Genomic DNA, 18,352 nt, shown 5'->3' on the forward strand with positions numbered 1-18,352 from the left:
CATCCTGAGGGTAAATTGTAATTCTATGTATGACTGAATAAATAGTCGAGTCCATCTGGGGGGGTTTCATTACCCCGTTTCCCCCTCCAAGGGTGCAGGCGGCTACAGTCATACTTGGGGACTGCTAGTGGGGGGAGCGGGCCGACCACGGCCAACGACATCGCTGGGAGGTGCTAAAGTCTACAGAAGCGGCCTACCTATGATCGGCGACACTGCCACTCAGGACATCTTGGATTGTGAATGGGTAGACTCCGCAGGACTGAGTGATGATAAACAACTTTACTCAGGCAATTGAATGCCGGGAGCTGATACGCTACGTCTGGTTCATTGTGAAGAAAATACAATGTTAGTTTACGTACTGGAGTAGGAGTTTATTACCTGTACCAGACAATGTTAAGTAACTGTGACACATTAAATGTGAGTGTAATATTCAGGAAAGTTGGTGTTGACACTGTGACATCATTTATATACTATAAAGTAATGAATCAAAACTAATTAGTGTACCTTGGATATTAAGAGTTGTGTCTGATACTGGGCTGTCAGGTGCTACAGGGGGGATGCTGGTGTGCCACTGTGCTTTAAAGGCTAAGCTGAGTGCTCGCTGTCTGGTTGCTTGGATGTATGATGGGATAAACACTGCATGAATGTGTGTGACAGAGTTTGACCAAAAAAAAAAAAAAAAAAAAAAAAAAAAAAAAAGGCAGATCCTGACCTATAACACACCAGGCGGAACCCAACCTATAACATACCGGGCGGAACCCAACCTATAACATACCGGGCAGAACCCAACCTATAACACACCAGGCGGAACCTAACCAGTAACATACCAGGCGGATTCTACCTACAGAACATACAGGCAGAACATATCAGCATGGACAACCCAGAGGGAAAGGAACAGGCAGAACATGACGGGCAGAACATAACCCATGGAACAGCCCAGAGGATAGTTGAGGAAGCCAGGGAAGCAACAGAGGGAGAGGAGTATGAGACGGATGCTGTGGTGACGATGATGGAACAAAGGGAGGAGGAGAGGGCTGAATCTGGGCTGCAGGAATGCTTAGAGAAGTGGCCAGCAGTTGAAGGCAGACAGGCTGAGGCACATTAGGACGTATACATGAAAGTCCTCATACCGACTTTGCAAACCCTGCAAGAACAGAACAGGGCAATCCATGATCGCCTGACACAGCTGGTGAGCATGATGGGAACGGAAGGGAGGAACGAAATGAGCTTGAGGTCGCAAGTACAGCCAGAGACAGTAGTGGTACACAAAGGACCGGCAAAGAGGCCAAGATATATAGTGATGGCACAGGAGACAAACGGTGTGGGAAATTAAGTATCCCCAGTAGGGGGAGCGAGAGCAGACACAAGAGGCCACAACTTTACATCAAGAAGAGTCAACAGTTAGTGGGCAAAACCCAGAGTGGCAGAGGTCAGAAAATCAGAAACCGACTAGATCTGGAAAGGAAGAGTCAACACGTGCTACCCCCATGCACATCGAGGTGATAGTCTCCGGCTTGAAGGAACTGATTGCCACCATGAGGTTGCCACTGACCAACTACTAACCATCGAAGGAAATAGCCGTAGGGAGTACTGGGAGTTCATACGAGCGTTCGAACAGCACATTGGGAAGGCTGCAGTCCCAGAGGAATATAAGCTGCAGACACTCATGCTAGAAGGAATCCAGATGGGCACGTGATTGGCTTGGCCACCATTGGTGATGACGAACCTGCAGGTGAGAGAGACATGTGTTGGCTGTGCGAAGGGCTGCACACACTGGTGGGATGCAAGAAGTTCTGTGCCATGAGAGTGGAAGAAAGGAGAGCCACTGTCAGATGGCTCAAATACTGTTATGACTGTTTGATTGATACCCACTTGGCAGCTGAGTGCCGGACTTCAGTTTGGTGTGACATAGTGGGTTGCACTGGGAAGCATTCGCGATGGTTACACCCAACTGGCCCAGTATGGCAAAGGTCAGGACATCTGCATGCAAAACCCTGACCTGCTTTGCAAACAAGCTGTGTCTGCTGGAAGGGAGCGACGAGTGAAAGGTATATGGTATTGGTCGTGACCAACCACGGTGGTACTCTTACCGCATCTAACGCGGTAGAGAGAGAGAGAGGGTTGATGTCACGACATAACCTGATTATAAATGTAGGAAAATAAGAACGAGAATTTGAAGTCATATGTGTATACGAAGTAAACTGTGGTATAACATAGCATCTTGAGGGCAAATTGTAATTCTATGTATGACCAAGTGTTATAACAATGAAGAGTGATGCCATTATAGTATACTGAGAGAGTAAAATTGCAATTCCAGGTATGACCGAATAAACAGTTGAGTCCATCTGAGCAGGTTTCATTACCTCGTTTCCCCCTCTAAGATTGCAAGCGGCTACAATATACAGTATATATATTTCTTTCCTCGTCCTTCTACCTGCAGGTGACTTGACACTCCCTCTTTTGTCTTTCTTTCCTTCATTCTTTCCTCTTCTTCTGCCTATGGGTGACTCTACACTGAAAGACAAGCCGAATGGTTTCCTGTACACCGGGAAACCATTTATTACGCTGGGTGGTAACCATATAACCAAGTTATGGCACCTGGTGGTTTAGTGGGCAATTGCGGCACTCCAATCGGATTGAGCCGGTGAAGGTTTATATCCAAGGGATGGTTGGGGCAATTGCTCATGTAATGCCACTTAGGGATGAGTGAGGCTGGTCACTTTCATCTTAAATGTCAGGACCAACATGCCTAGCCCTAGGCTCCTATGCTCCTCATGGGGCAAGATAGGATGGGATGATGGATGGACATTATATATATATACAGGTATATATATATATATATCCATCCATCATCCCATCCTACATTGCCCCATGAGGAGCGTAGGAGCCCGGGGCTAGGCAGTTGGTCCCGACATTTTAGATGAGAGTGACCAGCCTCACTCATCCCTGGGTGGCATTACATGAGCAATCAACCCCAACCACCCCTTGGATATAAACCTTCACCAGCTCAATCTGATTGCAGGGCAATAATTACCCACTAAACCACCAGGCGCCAAAGTCTGGTTATATGGTTACCACCCAGTGTAGTAAATGGTTTCCTGGTGCACAGGAAACCATTTGGCTTGTCACTCAGTGTAGAGTCACCCACAGGCTGAAGGAAGTGGAAAGAATGAAGGAAAGAAAGACAGAAGAGGGATATATATATATATATATATATATATATATATTTTAACCCCTACACCGCGGGCTTGTTTACCAATTACTTGCGTGTCCCGCGGGGTTATTTGGGCACCGACAGACTCTCAAAAAATATTTGCTAAAAATCAGTTATTAGTCCTAGAATAATAAAATTATATATGCTTATAGCACATACCTTCAGCTTTCTCCTGGAATGATTGTTGAGCCTTCGTCAGTTTCTGTAGGACTTGTGGAGACCTCTGAAGTAGGGTAACTAAGTCTCCACTTTACACTTCCCGACAACCCGTTATATGATTACCACAGCCAGATACAAACACTATAAACACTATTCTACCATTTTCAAGTAGTTTGGGATCCATACTAAAAAAAAAACAGTGTGAAAGCAATGGAAATTACGAGCGCGTCTGATCGACGCACTTGCGCTAGTTCGCTCTAGGCACTCTGTCATTTATTATTCATAAAACCCCTCACACTTTATATTTCTATTACTATATCACACTTATATATATCTGGAGTCTTTCTCCATAAGTTTCCTTCAGTCGTATTATTTTATTGTCACTGAAGTCATTCTATTTTTCAGTCAGTAAAATACGTAGAGAGCCACGGATTCACTCTCACTGTTATAACATAAATTATTTGTACTCATATTCTTATATTACTAATTACTTACATTACTATTTACATTTTCTATTCTATTTTCAATATTTACCCTTCTATTTTACTTACAATATGTTATTCACTGTCACTTTCAGTAAGATGAAACTATAATACACTGTTCAATCATATGAACTGAACATCCATTGCTTTCACCTGCTATTTACACATTATTTACACATTATTTCCAAATAATTCTGCTTCCACACTAGCACTGTTAGAACTGCTTCTGGCTGTGATAATCGAAGAAGCAGGTTACACAGAGGGGAACCTGGCATTCAGCGCACTGCCAAGAGGTGCGTTTATGCTCAGGTGTGCGGCGTGTGGTATGCGCACATACCTGACACCTGCGAATCGCAGCCTTCCTTTTCCCTGTGGCAGGCATTAGCTCAAGTCTGTGCCGATCCATATACGCCCTCTGCTCAAGTCGGTCGGGAAGTGTAACTGGATAGCGCCTTGGAGTTGCTGCTTGCACCTTACCATATTTTTCCAGCAGCTGCTGGACACAAGTCCTGGCGAACAACCTCAGGGAGAAGGACTTGGGTGGCTTTACCTTCATCTTGTACAGGATGAAGGCGTTCAGCATCGTCATATCTATGAGATGCAGAAAAACTTTCCTGTACCACCTAGTATTCTTCCTGAGGCAGTCGATCTCACCAATCATCATGTCGGACTTGTCCATCAGCCGCATGTTTATATTATAGTCCAACACAGCATCAGGTTTCATCACAGGTTCGCCTGTCCTGCGGTCGACCTTCCCACTGTCTCTCATCTCCCCCTTATGTACGGTGGTGAGCATGTGCACGACTCTCTTGTCATGCCACCGTATTGCCAGCATCTTCTCAGACTTGCGTAGGTGCACGTCTCCTCGCTGCGAGTTTCCCGCCTCTGGGAATTTGGGGAAGTTGGCACGATTACTTTTCACAGTGCCGCAGGAGCCAATGCCATGCTCAGAAAGGTATTTGGCAAGTTTCGGTGCTGTATAGTAGTTGTCTGTATACAGCACATGATTCCCACCAAAATACTTTTCTAGGAGCACTTTCACTACAAACCCTGAGAAGCCAAGGGGGTGTGTTTTATCGAGATCGACAGTGCTGGCTGAATATATGACAAAGTCAAGGATGTACCCCGTCTTACAGTCGCACAGTACAAAGAACTTAATTCCAAAGCGATGGCATTTGCTTGGAATGTACTGGACAAACCGAAGACGTCCTCTGAACAGAACCAAGGACTCATCAATGACAACCTTCTGAAATGGGTGGAAGAATGACATGAACTTATCCTTCATTCTGTTCAGAATCTCCCGGATCTTCCAGAGTGGGTCGGTTTGGGAAGGTACATCATTATCGGCAAAGTGCAGGTTTCCCATGATGTTCCGGAAGCGATCTCTGGCCATGTACTTGTTGAAGGTCGGTGAGGGTAGTAAGGGATCCATGGACCAGTATTCTTCCAACTCATGCTTCTTGGAGTGTGGCATAAGAAGCATGAGGGCAAAGAACACATACAGCTCCTGCACTCCCAGCATGGTCCACTGTTGCATCTTGGCTGCACCTGTACCACTAGCAGCACGTTGTGATTCGAACCTGTTGGTCTCATCACATATGTGCTGCATGACTTCGTCATCTAGGAAGGCCAAAAGGTAGTCGACACACTCAGCATTTTCGTCCATAGTGAAGGCAGGCTGAACTCCTGACGAGCTCTCATCGAAAACCAGGTTTTCGGGGACAAAATCTGACCCTTCCGTCCACGCGAAGGCGTCCAGGATTCCCTGGCGTGGCGGTGGAGGGATGGTGGTGGTGGTGGTGGTGGTGGTGGAGGTTGGCTGAGAGGGAGGCTTATCTTGGTCAAGGTCACTCACACTGACCCTAGGTTGCCATACAGCACTAGCAGCCCTTACCCTACTAGCTACACTACTTCTCACTCTCTTAGATCTACCTCTAACTCTACGGCCGGCCTTCACTGTTGATGCTGGTGGTGACTCCGACGACGAAGACTCCGGAGATAACTCAGCCGACGATGATGACGAGATGAGTAAAGCGGGGCTTGGGGAACGGGGAGGTGAATGCTCTCGTGACTCATGGCGGGCTGGGTCACGTGGGGGCATTGTTCTGGGGCTAACACGCCGCCTTTTCACTCCCTTCCCAAATTCTTTTCCTTCCTGCACTAAAGGCTCCTTTCCCTTGGAGCTAGACACAGATTCACTGGTAGGAGCACTTGTTGTCGCTGTTTCTGGCGCGATAACTTCACCCGGCTCATCACACGATTCACTGGAATCGTCAAAATCGCTGTCAATTATTATCATCGACAATTCAGCAAGTTCTCGTGCCACTGCAGAGTCACTGAGGCCTTTCCCGCTTGCCTCAACACTTTTCTTGGGGGTAGAGGTCACCGGGCCCTTTGCAATGGGCGCAGAAGCGGCAGGAATGGCGGGGCGCGAGTGCGACATGTTGTCTCTGCAGTGGAGGACAAGGAACTAAATGCCGCGGCTTATCTGAGAAGGGAAGGGTTGACAATGACACTTTAGGCTGACTGCTGCTAACTTACAGGCTAATTTTTTATAGGTAGAAAACCTCGGCAATAAATAAAGAAATAGGTAGTTCCAGGTGAATGTAAATGTCAATTAGGATTCTCCCTTCCTTTCTGATATATATTTTTATTACAGACATCGATTACAAGGCATAAATCAAAGGGGAAATTACCGTGGTAATGTACCGAATGAATGCACGTGAGGTTTTGTCAGGTGATAATTAGGCAATTTCTGGAGTATAACACTATCACTTACCTGGTTTTTTTTTGGTATATATTATTGGGTAAAAATATTGGGCATAGGGCTTATTTCAATGGATGAAATCTGTAGAAAAAGAAGGGGGAAATTTCCGTAGCGCAGCGCGGCGTGGGAGGTGAGAGGAGAGGGTAATGGAGGGCAGGTAGGGAGGGGAGTCACGAAGGGGGTAAATTATCTGAGAAGGGAAGGGTTGACAATGACACTTTAGGCTGACTGCTGCTAACTTACATGCTAATTTTTTATAGGTAGAAAATCTTGGCAATAAATAAAGAAATAGGTAGTTCCAGGTGAATGTAAATGTCAATTAGGATTCTCCCTTCCTTTCTGATATATATTTTTATTACAGACATCAATTACAAGGCATAAATCAAAGGGGAAATTACCGTGGTAATGTAGCGAATGAATGCACGTGAGGTGTTGTCAGGTGATAATTAGGCAATTTCTGGAGTATAACACTATCACTTACCTTTTTTTTTTTTGGTATATATTACTGGGTAAAAATATAGGGCATAGGGCTTATTTCAATGGATGAAATCTGTGGAAAGAGAAGGGGGAAATTTCCGTAGCGCAGCGCGGCGTGGGAGGTGAAAGGAGAGGGTAATGGAGGGCAGGTAGGGAGGGGAGTCAGGAAGGGGGTAAAATAGCTAAAATGTCAACAATGGATGGGAGTACAGATGAGATTTGGAGTGCTGACTAGTGTTGGATATTGGCAGTGCTGATATATGATACAAGCCACCACTTGAGAGCCCGGGATAATTCAAAATAACACAGAATCACAAAAGTGACGCCCCGCGGTATGATCCATTGTAGCCGAGCGTCACGAAAGTGACGCCCCGCGGTTAAGGGGTTAAGGAGACCACTGATGCCATATTCATTGTTCGACAGCTTCAGGAAAAATAAACTGGGAAGAAAAGGGATCTGTATTTTATTTTTGTTGATTTGGAGAAGGCCTTTGACTGAGTCCCTAGAGAGGTGGTGAAGTCGGGAATGAAAAAGCTTGCCTTGGAGGAGTGGCTGGTTAGGGTGGTTATGGCCATGTATGTGGGTGCTCGAACCCAGGTAAGAGTGAATGAAGATCTGAGTGATGAGCTTTCCGTGAATGTTGGTGTGCATCAGGGATCAGTTTTGAGTCCCATGTTGTTTATCATGGTACTTGAAGCCCTCTCATGTGACTTCACAAACGGATTCCCGTGGGAGATGTTGTATGCTGATGATTTGGTGTTGGTTGCAGAGAACGAAAGGGAGGCGGAGGAAAGATTTAGGAAGTGGAGAGATGGTATGGGGCATAAGGTCTTAAGGGTAAATGCAGATAAAACAAAAGTGATGATATCTAGGGTTGGTGGCAATACTGTCAAAGACGAGGGAGAGTGGACGTGCAGTTTGCCACAAGGGTGTGGGAAGTAATTCCATCTTGTGTAGTGTTTGTGATAAATGGGTGCACAAGAGATGTAGTGGTATCAGAGGTAGACTGCGAGATAATGCTGATTTTCTGTGTGCGGCGTGTCGAGAAGAGCAGGTGGAGATTGTCTGGTGTGAAAGGATTGAACTTGCCAGTGAGTCTCTTGAGTGTGTGGAAGAGTTTTATTATTTGGGAGACACATTGTGTGCTGAAGGTGGGGCTGGAGCTAGCTCTGTGGCAAGGGTGAGAAGTAATTGGAAGAAGTTCTGGGAGCTGTTGCCTCTCCTGACATTGAGAGGTCTCTCCCTACATGCTAAGGGGTCTTTGTATGCAGCATGTGTTAGGAGTGTAATGCTGTATGGTAGTGAAACCTGGGCAGTAAAGGAGGAGGATATTCGCAGGCTCATACGTACAGAAATGACAACGATTAGGTGGATGTGCAGCGCGTCGCTGTGTGCAAGGCCTGGGGAGGCTGGGTTTACAATGGAAGAGTTAAGAGGTAGGATGGGACTGGAGTGTATTGGTGTTGTGATGAGATGAGGTAGATTGAGATGGTTTGGGCATGTGGAGAGGATGGGGGATCATAATTGGGTGAAGAAGGTGAGAGTGTTAATACTGGGGGAGGGCATGTGAGGGGTAGACTGAGAAAGATGTGGGACGAGGTCATTAAGTGTGACCTCAGGGTCAAGGGCCTGAACAGGAAGGCTGCAATAAATCGTGCAGCATGGAGTGCCGCCATTAGGTGACCAAGGCCGACTCATGCAAGCATGTTGGAGCCTTCAAAAAGCGGTGTCAAAATGTGTATATGCATTCCCCACTGATTGTCTAATATCGTGCAGCCATGGGGGCTGTCTTTCCCAACTGCCACCTCCATCGAACACAGACCACAAGCCACGAGTACATGTTCAGCGACAGCGGCCGTCCGTTTCTCTACCGAAGGTCAAAAGTCCCCCGGTCACAGTGAGTTGTGTTTCCACATGGCCACTCAGCGTCTAACAGCCTGCAAGCCATGAGTAAATGTACAGCAAAAGTGCCCATCCGCGTGCTGACAGGAGGGGAGAATCCTGGCCACAGCCTCCCTTCTCCCCCCCCCCTCCCATCCCTCCTCCATATCCCACTCACTCCTTACCCTCCTCTGTGGTGATAACACTGACTCTTGAGTTTTCAAAGTTTTTCACAATTTATTCAATTACTATAAGTTGTATCGAAATTTTGCAGTAACCTCGAGAAAGCTGGCAAGCTTTTACACTATGATGGTGGGAACTTATATACAGTAGTTACATTGGTTCATCATTTGATTAGCAGGAAGCACTACTAAGTCACCCACACCAAAAAATGTAAAACATCCCCATACCATTAATGAATCTGGGTGTTTTACTGTACTGCATGCATACTTTGAGTCTTGGGGGTCACTTCCTGGGCGCCGATACACGTTGCCATCTTGGCTGCCAGTCACAGCAAATGTTGCCTCGTCGCTCCATACCACGTGTTGCCATCTAGTTGGATCCCACTGTTGATATTTCTTGGCAAACACGACCATAAGCTGCCTCTGTGTAAGGGTGATGAGTGGCTTCTTGACGGGTCAGTGGCTGCAAAACTTGAGATCGTCGTGTACGCGTCACTGCACCGTCCTCACTGACACCTCTCCCAGCAGCCGGGGGTTTAGTTCCTTTAGCATACGTGCTGTCACACGTGGATTTGATTCCACTTGATGTTTCAGGATAGTTAGAGTGCGAGGTGAGGTTTTACAGACCTTTCCTGGACGTCCTTGATGGTGCAGTGTTGTTACCCCTCCGTCATTACGAAATCGTTTGGTCCAAAAGTTCACAGATCACACACTGACACCAATAATCCTTCCTATTTCCTTTGTGGGCTTCTGTGCCTTGTAGAGACTGGTAATGGATACAATCTCCTCTTTAGTTAAGTCCCTTCTCTTCCCCACATTGCCACCAGGCCACAAAATATGTAGACAAAATGGGGGCTGAGGGGGGAGGGAGGCCAGGTGGGGAGCAAAGACTACCTCCCCCTGACAACTCTGCGGGTTAACTGGGGTTTGCTTGTCCGACTCCCTCCCCCCTCTATGCCCGCCGCTGACGTGACAGACTTATGATACAAACTGCAGCTTGGGTATGCTAGAGTTAAGGAAGGTGGAGTAATTGCCACCGTTGCGTTACTTCACGGCCCTATCAGGTGTAATGCAATGGCGGGCATTGTGTGTGTATATATATATATATATATATATATATATATATATATATATATATATACAGTACCCTCGCGTCCAACACGGGTTAGTCCAGCACGATTCGGGTCCAGGAGGGAGAGCAATTAATTAGTATTACTTAATACGATTTAATTACTGCAACACGAGTGTGTTAGCATAACACGCACAGAGCTCCGAGAAGTGGGCGAAATCCACAGAGTTCACTCTAGCACGATCACCCCCGGTCCAACACGGTCATACTGGACATTCCCATGATGATGATAGCCAATGAAAAATTTCTGATCAAGTAGCCTTCCCCGCCCGCTATCGTGACGTGATCGTGATGCCGCCCAATTAAAAACGCTTCTGCTGTCACGTGATGTTTTGTTTAAATTTCTCCCGCCACAGAGCCACTCAGTTGCATAATTGCATTGGAAGGTGCTTTTTTCTTCCTGCATTTTCTGCCCTTGTTACTGCATTTTACCCTGCTCACGGTGCCTAGGAAGCCTTCTGAGAACCCCAAGAAGTGTCGGCACCTCTCTCAGGCCACCAAGCTAGAAAGCATCTAGAGGAAGAAGAAAGGGGAGAGGAAAGTTGACATTGCCAAGGCTTACGACATGAATGAAGCCAACGTGATCATAATAAAAAACTTAGGACAAGATCCTGGCAGCCGAAGGCTATCACACGGCACTTCATACCAGGTTTGCCGAGGATACGATGGTAAATCGGAACGGTAACATGGTAAAATTGCCGACAATACCACGGGCATTTGGAATTCATCTGGATGGATTCCTGCCGAGCAGATGGGGAAAACAGTGTGACCAAAACCCAGGCGACTCGACAGAGAATGTATCGTACTACAGCACTGAACATTTAGCCTGACACTGAATACATGTTAATATTTTAGAATAAATATCAATCGTTTTGAAACCCTTCTCATTGGCGTGCGTACCAGTTTATAAACAAAGTTGCTTCTCCTTATTCTCTACCGAGTCAGCGACAGTGATCACTTTCCAAAGTCACGAGACGGGGCTCTGGCAACAGTGTGAGAAGCATGCACTTTGCCAAGGATTACAGGGCTAGGACAGGCAGAAGCAGGACCTTCCATGGCTATGGAAGAAGATAGTGATTCTGAGTGTGATTTCGTAGGATTTATGAGGGAGGTTTGATTTCGAAGGATTTATGAGGGAGGTTGAGGAGAAGCAACAGCCATTACCTGCTAGTGACGCCAGCAGCCATCCTCCGGGGACCCAGTAGGACTAACTACAGCCTTGGATACCACCTTCCATTCCCAGCAAGCCCACCAACACTATCCTAAAAGGTTAGTTATCATTCATAGCACAGTACCATTTATTATAATTACAATAGTACCAATATATGTATAGGTATATGGTAGGTATTTAGGGTGACTTTTCCGAGGGTTGCTGACATAATTCATTTTTCCCCATAAGCTCTATTATTAGTCCAACATATTTTTGGTCCAATACGTGACTCATGCATGACAATATTACCGTGCTGGACGCGAGGGTACTCTATATATATATATATATATATATATATATATATATATATATATATATATATATATATATATATATATATATATATATATATATATATATATATATATATATATATATATATATATATATATATATATATATATACATATATATATATATATATATATATACATATAAATATATATATATATATATACATATATATATATATATATATATATATATATATATATATATATATATAAATATATATATACATATATATATATATATATATATATATATATATATATGTATATATACTGTATATTCATTCATTCATTCATTGCCAGACGCCATGTATCCCGAACGAGGTGGCCAAGGGCTTAGAGTTAATTGTTTTACAGAGAGGGGCACTAATCCTCCACCAACCTCACTTGACACGTAGGGAGAATGTTATGCCAACAGCATCTGTTGTTCCCAGGCGGTCACCCATCCAAGTAATAACCAGAACCAACATTGCTTAACTTCGCTGATCGGACGGGAAGCGGTGTACTCAACGTGGTATGGCCATACTGTATATATATATATATATATACAGTATATATATATATATATATATATATATATATATATATATATATATATATATATATATACATATATATATATATATATATATATATATATATACATATTTGTACATATATATATATATATATATATATGTACTGTACATATATATATATATATATATATATGTACATATACAGTAATCACTCCAATATCCGGATCAATAGAGCCATCGGTAGGTTCGGATATTGGTTTTGTCCGGATATTGGGCCCCAGCTTATGGACTTGTACTTACGGACCCTAACACAGAGAAACACCTATACAACTCCCTCCGGACATGCATAGCACCTATTTAACACCCAAATCACACCAATAAGGCACATAAATGACTGAAATAAATGCAATAGACACATAAAATGTGGGTTTAGAAGTATGTTCATACATTAATAAACATTCTGGTACTTATGGACTCTAACCGAACCTAACCTAACCGAACCTAACCGAACTCTGAAAAACACATTCCTACTGCACATGCATGAGGTAAGTTTAGTATGGAAAGAAGTACAGTATGACACTTTCTGGTAAGTATAGTATGGGAAAAAATACAATATGAAACATTCTGGTAAATATAGTATGGAAAATAGTACAACATGAAACATTTTGGCTACTTACAGCAAGTCCCTGGCCACCTCGATGAATAACCGCCTCCTCTCGGACTCTGACAGTAAGAACGATTTCCTGAAGCACTTGCACTACACTCTTCCTGAAGTCTTGCACTGAACTTAGTCACTAACACACAGAAGTCCGTTCTTTTCACAGTGTTCACTTTAGTCCAAATAATGTTCCATTAAATTTAAGTGTTGCACATTAACTTTTCCCAAGTTTTTTTAAGTTTCCAAAGCCAAAACAAAGAAGGTTAGTTACGTTAAATTTCTTTTCTACTTAGTCTTTTCTCCCAACTTGAAAACCTTAACACAACACACCGCTTTTTTCACTGCACAACACTCAAAATTCCCGTGTGGTCTAGTGGAGAAGTTCTTGCTGTTTATTCACTGTCAGAGCCCGAGAGTATCACTGGCAGGCGTCCAAGGGGTGCATCGGTGGGTAGTGGTGATGGCGTACCGACTACAGAAGACTCTGAAGACAGCCGCAAACTCACGTCGAGCGGTGACTCCACTGTAGCTGATGTGCTGGGCTGTGGCTCGGAGCATGAGGGCCTGTCTTGGGGAGGCAACGGAGTGGAACCAGGGCTTGGCACAGCGGGGGTCACGGGCCTGAAAAAACTGTCAATCGTTGACTGACGCAAGGACCGATGATTCTGGCGATTGATGATGCGCTGCCGGAAAGCACGCACTTCCTCCACGAGTCCCAAGGGCCCCATCTCCCTGTCGCAGTCCGGGTGTTCCAGGTAGTCTAGGACGAACTCTAGATGTTCCCGGAGTGCGCTCAGCTTGGGGATGGCTGGAGTAGTGTCCTGCTGGGCGGAGTCTGCATCATCATCGCCTTCGTCGTCGGAATCTTCAAGTTCGGGACTGACACCAGCAACCGAAGACGCGATCTCGATATCAGACAACGTCTGATACCCAGGATCGCCCTCGTCGTCGTCCAACCACTCACGAACATCGTCCACATCAACATCGTCGCCGTGCGTACGTAGCCGTGCATGGAAGTCATCCACGTCAAACCCTAGGAAATCGTACTCCACATCTGTTCCGAGAAGCAGACGAGACCAACCATTTTCAAGAGTTTTCACAGGGACTTCCTTCCATGCACTAGCCCAGTTGTACAGCGCAGACTTGATGTTGTAGCGGCGAAGGTTTTCCAAAGTCCGCTTGCCTCGAGTGTCACGTCCTTCCCTGCGCTCGTCCTCGTCCTCGAGAACCACCATCACCTCGTCCAGGAACTTCCGACGGTACAGGCGCTTTGTTGCCACGATCACTCCTTGGTCCATTGGTTGAATGAGAGCAGTCGTATTAGGTGGCAGAAACATGCACCTAATACGGCCATTCTCAGCAACCAAGTCCTTGTCGCACGGGTGGGCAGGTGCATTGTCGAGAAGAAGGAGAGCCTTTACCTGGTCGCGAGGAATTCCCAGTGTCTTCGTCTGGTAATGTATGACCTCCTTGACGAAGTGATGGTGAAACCAGTCTTTGAAAATCACAGCTGTGAACCATGCTTTCAAAGAATGGTACCATACGACAGGAAGGACATCCATCACCCCACGAAGGCACCGAGGCTGCTTTGCACGGCCAACAATAACGGGCTTAAGCCGGTGCATGCCGTTAGCATTGGCACAACACAAAGCAGATATCCGTTCCTTAGAAAGCTTGCGGCCAGGTACACGCTTCTCCGTCTCATCGGCGAGAGTGTTCGTTGGCACCGAGCGATAGAATAGGCCAGTTTCGTCAGCGTTATAGACTTGACCGAGAGTGAGGCCCTCCCTGTCGATCAAGCCTTTCACCTTGTGCCGAAACTCGTCCACTCCATCCTCGTTAGCGTCCAATGCTTCGCCATGTGCTTTACGGTTAGTAAGGCCATGTCGCAACTTGAACGCGAAGAGCCAACCCTCGGATGCCTTGAAGTCTAGGGCGTCGTGAAGCCTTGCAAACTTCTCAGCAGCAGCCTTCAGCTCCGTTCCACGTACCATCACACCAGCTGCACGTTGCTGTCGATACCAAATCAACGTGGAGCGGTCGATCTCTGCATACTTGGGGGTAAACATAACCTTCCTCTCCACGTTGCGTTTGCTTCTCGACGAGAAGTCAGCCGTGTACTGCATGAGCTTGTCTCGGGAACGCTTGATATCAAACAAAGTCAACCGGGCCAGGTTGAACTCGCGGAGAATGCGAGAGGAAGACCAACCCGCATCTACCTTCTCCAATATCTCCCGTTTCTTCTCCAGAGTCAACATCACTCTCTTCCTTTTCTCAGGAGGCGGGGCCATCATCACACACACTAAGAGTAGGGCAGAGAGCAGCAGGAGGCCTTGCAGCAAGTACGGCACCACCACAAAAGCGAGCACGCGGGCAGCCATGGCAAAGAGCGTAGGTCTTGTCGCGGTGAGAGACAGGCGGGAAGTGGGGAGGATGCAGCGGCGCTCTATCGGACGTCGGAGGAATGACGAACCAAAACAATGCTCTCACGCGGCGCGCGCGGCAAGTTCAAATTACGGACGGCAAAAAATCGATTTTTTTTCCAATTTTTTTGGATTTTCGGACCATTTTGGGAATGTTTGATCCCAGGACGATAAGGTTCGGTTAGTGGGGATGTTCGGATATTGGGCGTCCGGATATTAGAGGGATTACTGTGTATATATATATATATATATATATCTATCTATTGCCAGACGCCTCAATCCCGTTTGGGGTGGCCACAAACAAATCGCCTCCAAGTCGCCCTGTCCCCCGCCATTTCACTCCCCTGCTCCCAACTCACACCCCCCTCTCTCATATACCTCTCCACCCCATCTCTCCATCTCATCCTCGGCCTCCCCCTCCCTCTTTCCCCCTCCACCTCACTCACATACACTCTCTTCGTCAGTCTTTGACCCTCCATCCTCTCCACATGGCCAAACCACCTCAGTGTGTTCATCATAACGCTTCCTATCACATCCACATCAACACCACAACGCTCCTTTATATCCTCATTTGTCAGCCTGTCTCTCCATGTGACTCCACAGGCTCCTCTTAAATAACTCATTTCCACGGCTCTCACTCTTGACTTGTGTCCTTCCAACAACGTCCAAGCTTCACTTCCGTACGTTAGAGTTGGTATCACAATACTGTCATGTAGTAACTTTTTCACTTCCAAGCTCACTTCCCTGTTTCTTATCACTGCTTTCAAAGAACCAGCAACCTTTCTTCCCTGCTGTACCCTTTCAAGCACTTCACCCTCCAAACCTCCATCCTTACTCATCACACTACCCAAGTACTTAAACGTACTCACATTATATATATATATATATATATACAGTAAAACCTCGATTTAACGGCATTCAGTCTAACGGCAACCCCAAACTAAGAGGATAAATCTCCCGAGGAATATTTATGCAAAAAAATCTTAAAATTCCCCCCAAATGGGTAAAAATTAGAAAGAAATTCAAATGTGGCAGGCGCCGCATGCATCTCAATCGGCTGTTAGCAGTTTCCCGCCAACTGGGTATGTTTATGCTCACCCAGTCTTCCTCCCGCCTAGCCTGAACCCAAAATGAAAAATCACACGGCACTTCATATGATGTCTGCCGAGGATTCAATGGTAAATTGGAACGGTAACGCGGTAAAATTGCCAACAATACCACAAGCATTTGGAATTCATCTGGATGGATTCCTGCCGAGGATACGACGGGCAAAACAATGTGACCAAAACCCAGGTGACTCGACAAAGAATATATCATACTACAGCACTGAACATTTAGCCTAACACTGAATACTTATTAATATTTTAGAATAAATATCAATTGTTTTGCAACCCTTATAAAGATTTAATATTTCCTTTACCTAGGAAGCTGTGATGTCGATAAAATAATCACGTGTTTACAACTGAGGACTCCATTGCAGCTAGAGATACTGCTACCAGTCACCATCTGAAAACATCACAACAACAACTCCTGGATAATGTGATGTGATGTATACTTCTCATCGACGTGTGTACCTGTTTGTAAACAAAGTTGCTTCTCCTTATTCTCTACCGAGTCAGCGACAGCAATCACTTTCCACAGTCATGAGACGGGGCTCTGGCAACAGTGTGAGAAGCATGTCCTTTGCCGAGAATACGAGGAACGTGTGTGACAGTGCCCAAGTTTTGTTCCACTTAAATCTTCCTCGGCCATTCCTGATACGAAGTACCGTGTGATACCCCTTTAACTTACCTGGATTATTGTACAGTACCCTCGCGTCCAACACGGTAATATTGTCATGCATGGGTCACGTGTTGGACCAAAAACGTGTTGGACTAACAATAGAGCTTATGGGGAAAAATGAATTATGTCAGCAACCCTAGGAAAAGTCACCCTAAATACCTACCATATACCTATACATATATTGGTACTATTGTAATTATAATAAATGGTACTGTGCTATAAATGATAACTAACCTTTTAGGATAGTGTTGGTGGGCTTGCTGGGAATGGACGGTGGTATCCAAGGCTGTAGGTAGTCCTACTGAGTCCCCAGAGGATGGCTGCTGGCGTCACTAGCGGGTAATGGCTGTTGCTCCTCCTCAACCTCCCTCCTAAATCCTTCGAAATCACACTCAGAATCACTATCTTCGTCCACAGCCATGGAAGGTCCTGCTTCTGCCTGTCCTAGCACTCTGTAATCCTCGGCAAAGGGCATGCTTCTCACACTGTTGCCAGAGCCCCGTCTCGTGACTGTGGAAAGTGATCGCTGTCACTGACTCGGTAGAGAATAAGGAGAAGCAACTTTGTTTATAAACTGGTACACACGCCGATGAGAAGGGTTTCAAAACGACTGATATTTATTCTAAAATATTAATATGTATTCAGTGTCAGGCTAAATGTTCAGTGCTGTAGTATGATACAGTCTCTGTCGAGTCGCCTGGGTTTTGGTCACACTGTTTTGCCCGTCGTATCAGCGGCAGGAATCCATCCAGATGAATTCCAAATGCCCGTGGTATTGTCGGCAATTTTACCACGTTACCGTTCTGATTTACCATTGTATCCTCGGCAAACCTGGTATGAAGTGCCATGTGATAGCCTTCGGCTGCCAGGATCTTGTCTTGATTTTTTATTATGGTCCTCACGTTGGCTTCATTCATGTTGTACGCCTTGGCAACATCAACTTTCCTCTCCCCTTTCTTCTTCCTCTCGATGCTTTCTAGCTTGGTGGCCTGAGGGAGGTGCCGACTCTTCTTGGGGTTCTCAGAAGGCTTCCTAGGCATTGTGAGCAGGGTAAAATGCAGTAACAAGGGCAGAAAATGCAGCAAGAAAAAAGCACCTTCCAATGCGAATTATGCGACTGAGTGGCGCTGTGGCGGTAGAAATTTAAACAAAACATCACGTGACAGCAGAAGCGTTTTTA

At 45.6% G+C, this 18,352-nt stretch overlaps 1 protein-coding gene and 1 pseudogene across 2 annotated transcripts in view; both read right to left on the minus strand.

The window, feature by feature from the left end:
• Rad23 (UV excision repair protein Rad23) overlaps positions 1–18,352 on the minus strand; it is a 139,276-nt gene that overhangs the window by 36,202 nt on the left and 84,722 nt on the right. The gene's annotated exons all lie outside the window — the stretch shown is intronic.
• Positions 12,202–12,319, minus strand: LOC145393163 (5S ribosomal RNA; annotated as a pseudogene).

This window comes from Coenobita brevimanus, chromosome 23, assembly GCF_032717465.1.
Source record: "Coenobita brevimanus isolate Jiangsu-jjx chromosome 23, ASM3271746v2, whole genome shotgun sequence".
Taxonomy (NCBI): Eukaryota; Metazoa; Arthropoda; class Malacostraca; order Decapoda; family Coenobitidae; genus Coenobita; species Coenobita brevimanus.